Source organism: Myotis brandtii, unplaced genomic scaffold (genome assembly GCF_000412655.1).
Source record: "Myotis brandtii unplaced genomic scaffold, ASM41265v1 scaffold112, whole genome shotgun sequence".
NCBI lineage: Eukaryota > Metazoa > Chordata > Mammalia > Chiroptera > Vespertilionidae > Myotis > Myotis brandtii.
The window spans coordinates 9,487,721-9,499,291 of record NW_005353838.1 but is presented as its reverse complement, the minus strand read 5'-3'; the positions used below and the strand labels follow the sequence as shown (position 1 = coordinate 9,499,291).

The window sequence follows — 11,571 nt, the reverse complement described above, 5'->3', positions numbered from 1 at the left end:
TCTATCTCCTTTCGTTCATCCTCTCTATATGTCCAAACCATCTCAACATACCTTTCTCAATCCTCGACACTACATCTTCTTTCACTCCACAACGTTCCCGAAAATTAACTTAATAAACTTTACTTAAAGTTTTAAGTCTTAGTTAAATAGTAGGTACATTGAATAAAACTTGATATCATACTTAATAATGATATTATTTATTGATGAAATTAAATTCCTTACAATTTACCTTACAATATCCATAAAATTAAATCATGACAATGACTGACAAACACTAATGTGAACAATGGCCTTGCATCTCCTTGGAAAGTTTGGATAAGTCAGGTTTGTATGTTGTTGTTTTTAATTTTAAGCACGATTCCAGGTTCTCATCAATAAGACGACTTCTCAATTTACTCTTGATAAGGCTCATGCTTGAAAATGATTGTTCACATAAATATCAAGCATATCCCAGAGCCCGCCTGCGCCGCGTCTCCCGTCGCCAGACCGACCGACACCCCCCACTTCTTCTAACGCCACTTCTTCAAAATAGACTCGCCCAGGCCGAAAACCGACTTCTGCGCATGGGCCACGAAGTTTCCGTCGCACTGTACCTGCGTGCCCGCACGTGGTATTTTGTGGAAGAGCCACACTCAAGGGGGCAAAGAGCCACATGTGGCTTGCGAGCCACAGTTTGCTGACCACTGATCTAGGTGAACATCTCTGGCTTTCAGATAAGGAAACTGAGGAACAGAAAGGACAAATGATTGGCCCAAGTTCACAGCCAACCCAAGGCTAAAGTCAAGATTCCTCTCATTTTCATTCACCCTCCTTCCTGCCTTTCCCTTTCCTTCCTTTCTTCTTTCCTTCCTTCCTTCCTTCCCTCCATCTTTCCTTTCTTTCTTCAGTTTCCACATGTATTATGAATCTGTTAGGAAGCAGGATGCTAAGAATATCCTATATAATAAAAGCATAGTGTGCAAATTGTCCCCTCAACCAGAGTTTTTCTGAGAGTTTCACCAGGGGGTGGGCTGGCGGGGGGAAGGTAGGGAGGCCCCGGCCGGCAGCTGGCAGCCGGCAGCTGCTAGGTGCCCCAGCAGTGCACCAATTTCATGCACTGGCCCTACTTCCTTTATCCATTTTCAGGGAATTAATTTGCTAGAGAATGACCAAACAACTATGTAGGGGAACATTCTCAATCGTCCACAAATTGACTCCCAATGTCATTGATTAATTATTGAAATTTGACTGGAAAATACATTTGCAAATATGGAAACTTTCCATGACCAGGTTCAGATAATTTCATGAGAGAAAAGACCTTATGAATCTTTACAGATTCATAACTGTGAATTGTACTGCAAAAAACTTCAATAGGATATTGAAGGTGTTAATGTGTGTCCACCCCTAGTCCAAAACATTATCATTTGTGTGTATGTCATTGCACAAATTTTTTTTTAAAAAATTTAATATATTTTATTGATTTTTTACAGAGAGGAAGGGAGAGGGATAGAGAGTTAGAAACATCGATGAGAGAGAAACATCGACCATCTGCCTCCTGCACACCCCCCACTGGGGATGTGCCCGCAACCAAGGTACATGCCCTTGACCAGAATCAAACCCGGGACCCTCCAGTCCGCAGGCTGACACTCTATCCACTGAGCCAAACCAGTCAGGGCTCATTGCACAAATTTTTATTGAGGACCAACTTGCCAGGGATGTACTAAGTACTGGGTTTAATATGGTAAAGAGAACAGATATGGTCCAATGGTTTCTGCTCTCACAAAGCTTATAGTCTACTATCTATAGGAGACTAAATCCCAGGTAAACTATCCCATTTCACTTCAGCAAGTCATATTTTTAGGTTATGGAAATCAGGGAGTATACAAACATTTTCTAAAATTACTCTGCCCACCATAAGGGAAATAAATAATATGGACTTGGGTCTAGGTAGGAATGAAATTAAATCCCAACTCTACCATTTACAACCTATTCACTTCCCTGAGCCCAATTGCTTCTATAAAATGAAAATAATATGTAGCCCTTTTGAAAGATGATGTTTTATCATTATCCTTATTAACACCTAAACAGAAACTTTACTTCTTGAGTCAAAAGTATGAATTATATAGTCCTTTTCCTAAAGTTTAGGAAAATTATTTTTAAAAAACATTAATATGTTCACTTAATTTTATTAAGAATGTCATTTTCTAGAATTAATTCAGAAAAATATTTATGGCCATTGACATTTTAATATTTCTTTAAATAAGGTGAAATTCTCTGACAATGGATACTACTTCAACAGGATAACTTTAAGGCTATTTTGTTCCATGAGTGAACATGGCCTTGTTCCACAGAAACAAAATTCTGTTATTTCACTTAAAATGAAAGAATCTGGTATGACCATTATTTATCTATATAAGGGATTGTTTAAACAAAGACAACAGACCCCAAATGGAGTCCCTTGTGCTAAGGTCAGTAAACTAAAACTTGATACCTAACTTCATTGCAATTTCAGCCTCTTCCAGGAATGTAATCTTAATTGATCAGTCTATAATTTTCTGGTCAGCACTAGTGAGATAATCCACCTGGTAGACCTCTTTCATGCCTTAAAGCAGTGGTTCTCAACCTTCTGGCCCTTTAAATACAGTTCCTCATGTTGTGACCCAACCATAAAATTATTTTCGTTACTACTTCATAACTGTAATGTTGCTACTGTTATGAATCATAATGTAAATATCTGATATGCAGGATGGTCTTAGGCAACCCCTGTGAAAGGGTCGTTCGACTGCCAAAGGGGTTGCGACCCACAGGCTGAGAACCGCTGCCTTAAAGAAAGGTGACCCTGTCTGAAACAATTTGGTCTTTCCTTGTTCTTCCCACTTTTCAGCCTATAAAATCCTTCCATTTATACAGCTCCTGGGAGCATCTTTCTGTTTTCTAGGTGGGATGCTGACCAATTCATGAATCATTAAATAAAGTCAATATGATATTTAAATTTATGCAGTTGAATTGTTTTTTGAAAGGATTTTATAGTAAACTAGAGGCCTGGTGCATGGATTCGTGCACTGGTGGGGTCCCTTGGTGTGGCCTGCAGGGATTGGGCTGAAACCAGCAGTCTAGCGCCACCTGCCGCTCCTGCCTGCCGCTCTCGCTCATCCTGGCCCCACTGCTTGCCACAGGCTCACACCCAGTCATTCCCAATCAGGAGAGGCTCACACCACCGCAGCGGTGCTCACCAGCCGTGAGCCCTGCGTCTGGCGCCCGTTGGTCAGCTGAGTGGTGCTCCTGGTGTGGGAGTGCACTGACCACCAGGAGGCAGCTCCTGCATTGAGCATCTGCCCTCTGGTGGTCAGTGCGTGTCATAGCGACCAGTCAACTGGTCGTTCAGTTGTTTGGTCACTTAGGCTTTTATATATAGAGATTGTATATAAGTGTATTCCTCCACCTATTTAATGGCTTGACAAGAGTCACGTTTTACTCAGCTCTCCCTATTCTCCCACGCAGTGGTACCTTGTATAGAGTTAAAGCACACTAAATGTGTCAGTATAAAGACCATCTTCTTGCTATTTGACATGTAAGCTGAGGGAGAAAATCTACCCTAAATTATAGGTAAAATTATTTTGTTTTACTTCAAGTAATACTTATCAAACAAATCCTATAACATTCTTGCTAGGGGAAAAAAGGTAGTTAAATTGCCTAATCTTTACTCAAACCAAAGCAAAGCTTCAAAAATATTTAGACAGAGATGAGGAATAGGGCAGATGTGAGGGAGAACTGCTATGTTTGCACATGCTGTGCATGCAGCAGCCCAACTTCCTTTCCCTGTTGTACTATTTTTTTTCAATGTTTTTATTGATTTCAAAGGGAGGAAGGGAGAGGGAGAGAGAAGTATAAACATCAATGATGAGAGGAAATCATTGATCAGTTGCCTCCTGCATGCCCCCTACTGGGGATCAAGCCCAAAACCTGGGTATGCGCCTGGACTGGTACTGAAACTGTGACCTCCTGGCTTATAGGTCGATGCTCAACCACTGAGCCACACCAGCCAGGCTGTTGTACTATTTTTTAAGTCTGTTCCACAGAACATCAGTTCTAGGGTTTCAAGGTCAGGTTAAGGGAACTTTGCCTAGCATTTACCTTTCTTACAAGTTCACAGTGTACATTAGTAAATTAAAAGCTATTGAAAGTCTTGCCTATACTAAAGAAAACTGTTTAAAAAGGTTTTGCCTCACATTCCCCAAATTTATTTGACCAATGTTTCACCTGTAAACATCCTGCAGAGCTTGTAGGTGCTGTGGAACACACTGACTTCAGGAAACTGTCCCACTGTGTTCAAAGGACACCTTGTTAAATCACACACATACACATTCACATTCTCTCTCTCTCTCTCTTTCTCTCTCTCTCTCTCCCCCGACTCCTCTCGTTTTTCCCTGTTATTTTATCTCCAAATAATGAAAACCAGAATGTGAGCATTTACAGCAATTTTTAACTATGGAAAAATGACTCCACTTCGGAGGTCCCAGAATGTTAACACAATTGCATTTTACTTACGTAAGAAGAGGTCAATTTGAGTTCAGGAAATGGCTCCCCAGCAACGCCTGGAATGTTGGCATAAACACCGATAAACAGACATCCAAATCCTGTTTTGTGTCTGAGAGGGATAGAGAGGGGTTGGGGGACAAAATTATCACCATCAAATCTCTGATATTTCTCACAGTTTTCTACAAATCAATATGCAGTATCCATTTTCCTTCAAGTCCCATTTTGGGATTTTCAGGTTATTTTGTGTGTTTCTAATTCTTCTCTCTAGATGGCAGCACAGATGAAAAAATGCAAGAACACCTCAAAGCAGACTGGCTTCTACAGCAGCAAACACCTATCAACAGCCTGCCCCCAATTCACCCTTCCTTTTTGAAGAAATGAACAGAACCTAAGGTATGATGGTTGACAATTTTTTGAAATGGATTTAATCATTTATATGGAGATGGAAAGAATTAATGATAAGCTGATAATCTGTGAATTAGGAAACTGACCACTCATGCTAGATGTGTTTTCTGAATCTTATAATGCCATCAATATTCCTGTGTCATACAGAGTGCCAGATAAGATGATTATATGCATCATTATGCTTGGCATCTGATACAGCCAAACAGCAAGCCACCTGGTTTTCTCTAAGTATTGGATTCATTTAAGATATATAATGATGCTATTTACTGACCATTTTGTCAACCAATGCTTTGAACCTGCTGTGAAGTCATCACCATGTCACCAGATGCTGCACTGAAGGTTAGGAAGTTAGCATGAAGGTAACACTTCATTAAAAGCATGTAACTTATGGCTGAGTTAATAATTCAAGAGAAAAGGAGTGGAACACACTCAGAAGATCTTTATCGTTTACAGCAAAGCCCCACTAAAGATTTTTTTTAAACCTTTACTTTTTCTGGTATCATGAATCTCTTCATTAAACAATAAAATGGAGTCTTCCAGCAAGATGTTCACAACAAAATCCGCTGACAGAGAGAACATAGGAAGCTGGTGCCTTCCAACATATGGCATTTAAAAGGCTCTAGAGTGCTCCAAAGAACACTAAATTGTTCATGTGTAATGACCTGGACAGAAGCTAAAATGTGACCTTTACCCTTTGAATAAACAAAAAGACTCACCGTGGGGAGTGAAAATAAATATAGCACGTAAATAAACCAACCCAAGGCCAAGTGGATTGTGGTTCATATTTAAGAAAAGTTCAATTTGGTAATGTATCAAAGTCTTTTTAATTTTATTTATTTTCGAATATAGTTTACATTCAATATTATTTTGTATTAGTTTCATGTATGTAGCATAATGGTTAGGCAATCATATACTTTACAAAGTGGTCCCCCTAATATTTTAAGTACATAGTTATTACAGTATTATTGACTATATTCCCTATGCTGTACTTCACATCCTGTGATTATTTTGGAACTACCAATTTATATTTAATCCCTTTGAATTTTTCACCCAGCCTCCCAACCTCCTCTCTTCTGACAACCATAAGTCTGATTTCTATCAGAGTCCTTTTTATATTCTCTCTCCTTTTTTTTTTTTAACTAAAGTAAACATTCCAGGAAATTACTCTAAACACCACATCTTCCTTGAAGAAGTGCCTTGTTATTTTCCTTGTATTAAAATTGGTTAATGCTATGATGACTTGCTATCTGCCTTTCCCAGAACAACTCCTGGTGCTCCAAGGTTACTTACTGGCTGCTTTTCCCTGGGCTTTAAGTTTTGAGACAAAACCAAAACCAAACCCTAAAAAGAACAGGCAGAGAGGCACTGAGACAGTGCAGAATGTGAGCAGTGAAGGAAGCTGGAATGTTGAGTCTGTGTGAGTCTCAGAGGCCATCCCATCCCACACCATCCAGAGCTACAGGCCAGGAGCCACCTCTTAGCTTTGAGCCTTTCCCTGGAATCAAGACTCAGCTCATTCCTTCCTGGGACCCAGGAGTCTTGGAGGTGTGACATACCATGACAATGCTGAATCTTAAGAAGCCTGACCCACCAATTCTCCTGTATCTTTGCAGCTGTCAAACCCACCACCCCTCAGGCCTTTGATGTCCTTGATGTGCCCAAAAGGGAAGCCCTTTCAATGAGTTATCCTGTTATGACCTCTATCCTCATACTTGACTCAGCCACCCACTCCATGCTGTGCTAAACTTTTCCTCTGTGATCTCAAGAATCCCATTCCATCATCAACAAAGTCCGGGTTAACCCTAGCCTTTTCACTGAACATTCTTTAGCTTTCTAGCCCTAAGAAACCTGGCTTTCCCCCACAAATACACTGCTTCCTCAGCAGTCCTCCCAAGTGGAGGCTACTAGGTCAGATTCTGTCACACGCTGCCACATCCATAGATCTTAGTTCTGCCCTCTGTTACCCAGGCTATGAACCATTATGTCATACCCTTGAACCCAGCTGTCTTCTACGAATTGCCTGGCCATACCCATTATTTATTGAAGATATTGGCAAAGGACCCATAATATTCTTTTTCATGCCAAATTCTGCCAACAACCTGCCACATTTGGTATATCCATGAGGCATGCTTGACCTCTCAGTTTCTTGATTCCATTTCTGATTACCTTCTCCATTCTGTTTCAATCACCCAATCCCATGGCCACCCCCAGGCTTTGTCATCAAGAAACCACAGCACTTCTCAACCCATGACTTTCTGTTCCCCTAGTACAGCGGTTCTCAACCTGTGGGTCGCAACCCCTTTGGCGGTCGAATGACCCTTTCACAGGGGTCTCCTAAGACCATTCTGCATATCAGATATTTACATTATGATTCATAACAGTAGCAACATTACAGTTATGAAGTAGCAGCGAAAATAATTTTATGGTTGGGTCACAACATGAGGAACTATATTTAAAGGGCCAGAAGGTTGAGAACCACTGCTCTAGTACTTTTCATTTGGTTATTTTTTACTTTGTTGACTTTCCAAATCTATTAAAACTTCTACTCTTTCTTCTTTTTCCTTACCTATTATCCATTTGCTGTCTCTTTTGTTCTCTACTCAGGAAGGATTTCATGCTTTATGACTTTACCTCTGACCTGTGTCCTCAACTCAATTTATTTTTAAGTCTTATTTGTTGATTTTAGAGAGGAAGGGAGGGAGAAAGAGAGAATTTATTATTCCACTTATATATGCTTCATTGGTTGCTTCTTGTATGTGCCCTAATGGGAGGTTGAACCCGCAATCTTGGCATATTGGGGCAGTGCTCTAACCAACTAAGCTACTTGGCCAAGGCCTCAACTCCATTGCTCCCTCATTCTTCTGTTTCATCTACTGACAAACTTTGAACATGTACCTTGCAATCAGTTGTCTGCCTTGGCCATTTATTTACCTGGCCTACCGGACTCTGCTGAAAAACACACACAACCACACAGATCGAGCTACCCTAAAGTCATGCTCAGCAGCCTCAAGTACGACTCCGTGCTGTCTGCAGCCTTACCACAGTGCCCTGACATACTTGCTCTTTCTTTCAAATCCCCAGTGGCTATTTCAAGAATCCTTCTCTTTTTCCAAACCTCCATGCTTGCTCTTTCTATTGTTCTTTGTAGGTGGTTTTATTTGCCACTCATTAAGGGGAGACATAGAAGTTATGGGACATAAGCAACCTATAAATTTGCATCTTTACCCACCTTGCCTCTTATTATAAAAGATGTTCTCCTCCCCCATCTAAGGCAGATCTCTTGGCCTGTGCTCTGAATCCCATCTCTTCCTGACTTGTCAATGACCTCACTCTCAGTAACTCTTTCTCACTCTTAGCTATCTATTCATCCTCTTCCTCTCAACTGGCTCCTTCCTTCTCAGGTTAAAAAAGCCACATTCCCTTCCATCTACAGCCCTTTCATCCCTGGCCAGCTAAACTTCTTGGAAAAGTTATCTCCATTCACTGTTCCAACTTCCCATTCACTCTCCCAGATTTCTTTCTCCAGGTTAACCAGTGATCGATGTGGAGCTAAATTCAAGAGACTCTTTTCAGTTCTCTTTATTTGACCTTATGCAGCATTTGACATGTCCTTCATATCCAGATAGCTATATTTTAATCAGTTCTGCCTATATGTTCCATTGCCACCTTAAACTAAAACTGAACTCACTCTCTTTAAACCTGTACCTCTTTCTGAATTCTCCCTAATTTGTGGCAGGCACTACCATGGATTCATTGATGCAGCCAGAAATGTGTATGCTATCCCTGACTGATTTCTTTTCACTATCTCTCACATCCAATTGCACCCCATGAACTCTTGATTTTGTTTCGCATATCCTGTAACTTGTATCCTTCCTCTGCACCCTCACACCTTACATAACGCCCCCCCCCCTATCTTCCTGTATCCATTCTTTCTTTCAAACCATTCCTCACACAGTAGCCATGTGATTGTAACAAGCAAGACACCACATAGGTACATGAGTCCTGAAACACTCGGGTATGCAAAAATGGAACATTTTTTCCTGGAGCAATTTACTGTCTGAATTTGAACCTCCAGCCTTCTTTTTGGCAGCCAATTTATTCTAAATGCTCTAAAGTGAATCCAGTGATTTGTCTGAAACTGAGATTACCTAAGTATTTCAGTTCGTAATTCAATTTGAGACCTTCCCTCCCCTCTTCTTGCCTCTTACTCTTGGTCTCCTGGGGCTGGCTGCCCAAGGGAAGTGGAGAAGAGGATGGAGGTCCATGTGTGATTGGCTCTATGCTGTGATGGAGTGGGAACTCTCCATCTAGTCCTATGTGGAGTGGTCCTAATTCTAGCATGAACTGCTAATGCCATTCTTGTCTATCCTTGCAGGATAGGCAGGGCCCCGTGTGCCCTCTAGATTTTTGGACCCTGCTGGCTCTGACAGATAGTAATGGGTTGGCGGGTGCACATGCAGATACGTTTCATGTAGCTTCATCTCTCAGAGGAGCAGCCATGTCTCCCACAACCCCAGTGGGCAATTCAGGAACATCTCTTCCTTTTGTCGAGTGTATCTTCTTCCAAATCAGTTCATTTCTTCTCCCCTCCCAGCACAGAAGGGAAAAACAATTCACAATTTGTGTGAATTGTTTAATCTCATTGATTTCATCTCTGAGTTAACGTGCAAAACCTTTGTATTTGAATTTTGTAATGTAGAGTTTGGGGCTCTCTCAGCAACAGACCATCTCCACAATAATTAATGTGCTTTCTACTCTACAGACAAAAGCATCTGGGGGAGTGTGTGTGTGTGTGTGTGTGTGTGTGTGTGTGTGTGTGTGTTGGTGGGGTGGCATGGTGCAGGTTGGCAGCCCAGAACACAAGGAGAGAGCTAAATGGAGAGAATACATTCCATTTATACTTCACATATCATCCTGTCACATATTCTCTCCAAAGCATAAATCTGATTAGGTTATTCATTGTTTAAAACCTTCCTATAGCTTCCCCTTGCCTTTAGGATAAAGTTTAAACTCACAGGGTATGTCTCCAGTTTACTTCTCCTACCTTGTTTCCTGCAATTTCCCCTCTTCTTTCAGTTCCATGGGCTCACCATGTTCTCTCTTGCCTCTGGACTTTCTCACATTCCTAGATTTTCTCTAACTTTTCCCTATACCTGGCTAATTCCTGCACATTCCTCTGGTCTCAGGTTAAATGCCACCTCCCTAAGGAGACCCTCTTTGACCTCCCTCCTGACCTCACTCCTGACTTCGATGTGTCCTTTCTATACACTCCTCATGTTATAGCACTTATGTCATCTTTTAATTTGCTTTATTTATCTGCTCTCCCTCTAGACTGTAAATGCTTTTAAGACAAAGACTATCTGTTTTGATCACTGTTCATCCTCCAGCACTTAGAATGTACCTGACACATGCTAAGTGTTCAATAAAAATATTTGTTAAATTAAAAATAAATGAATGAGCCCTGGTGGGTAGCTCAATTGGTTAGAGCATTGATACTCCAAGGTTGCAGGTTCAGGGCATATACAAGAAGCAACTGTTGAGTGCATAAATAAGTGGAACAACAAATCAGTGTTTCTCTCTCTCTCTCCAAAAAAAATTAATTCATTCATTTAAAAAAAATTAGCCTGGCTGGTGTTGCTCAGTGGTTCATCTATGAACCAGGAGGTCATGGTTTGATTCCCTGTCAGGGCACATGCCTAGTTTGCATGCTCAATCCCCAATGGGGTGCCTGCAGGAGACGGCTGATCAATGATTCTCTCTCATCATTGATGTTTATATATCTCTCTCTCCCTTCCTCTCTGAAATCAATAAAAATATATATTTTTAAAGAGAAAAAAAATTAATGAATGAAGAATAAATTGAACATGCAAGCCAGATATTAGCTGGCTTCATGGGTACTGTTTTTTGCCTTAGAGTAGGACTTGGTACTTTATTTTGTCTTTCCAAAAGCAAATCAACTCCACAAAGTAGAGGTGAGCAATACAGATTTGACTCAGTTTACTTCTCCAAGGAGAGGGTTTAAATGGCAGGGATTTTTATTCTCCCCTTAATATCTCTCTTTGGGTCTTCCTCTCTTGTGACTCTCCCTTCTTTCCTGCTCCCCCATCCCTAACTTCCCTTTCCTAAGGAAGTATCCCTCTGAACGTCCTATCTAGGATGAATTGGAGAGAGATAAGGCTAATATCAGTGAATACCTTTTAGGAACAGTTGAATAAGACCAGGCAGAGTTGAAGGCCTGAATTAAGAAAATGACAAAATGAAAAGGAGAAGGTCTGTTTAGGAGATTTTGGGGAGGGAAGATCAACAGGATATGGTCACTGATTGGATTTGGGTAGAAGAAAAAGGAAAGAAAAATGTAGTGTGCATTACTGGTATTGGTGAATGTAAAAGAAAGAGGAAGAAAGGAAAGATGGTTAGAAGATAATGAGTGAAAGAGTAGGGATTAAGAGTGCCATAGGAGCCCTAGCTGGTTTGGCTCAGTGGATAGAGCGTTGACCTGTGGACTAAAGGGTCCCAGGTTCAGTTTCAGTCAAGGGCACATGCCCAAGCTGTGGGCTCGATCTCTAGTGAGGGGCATGCAAGAGGCAGCCAATCAATCATTTTCTCTCATCATTGATGTTTCTATCTCTCTCTCCCTCTCCCTTCCTC

The 11,571-nt window shown here is 41.0% G+C and overlaps 1 long non-coding RNA gene across 1 annotated transcript in view; it reads left to right on the top strand.

Moving 5' to 3' along the window:
- LOC102246372 overlaps nt 1–11,571 on the top strand; it is a 95,342-nt gene that overhangs the window by 45,994 nt on the left and 37,777 nt on the right. Inside the window, exon 3 of the long non-coding RNA XR_001363719.1 lies at nt 4,787–4,911. This is a non-coding gene — a long non-coding RNA (uncharacterized LOC102246372). The remainder of the gene's footprint in view (nt 1–4,786; nt 4,912–11,571) is intronic.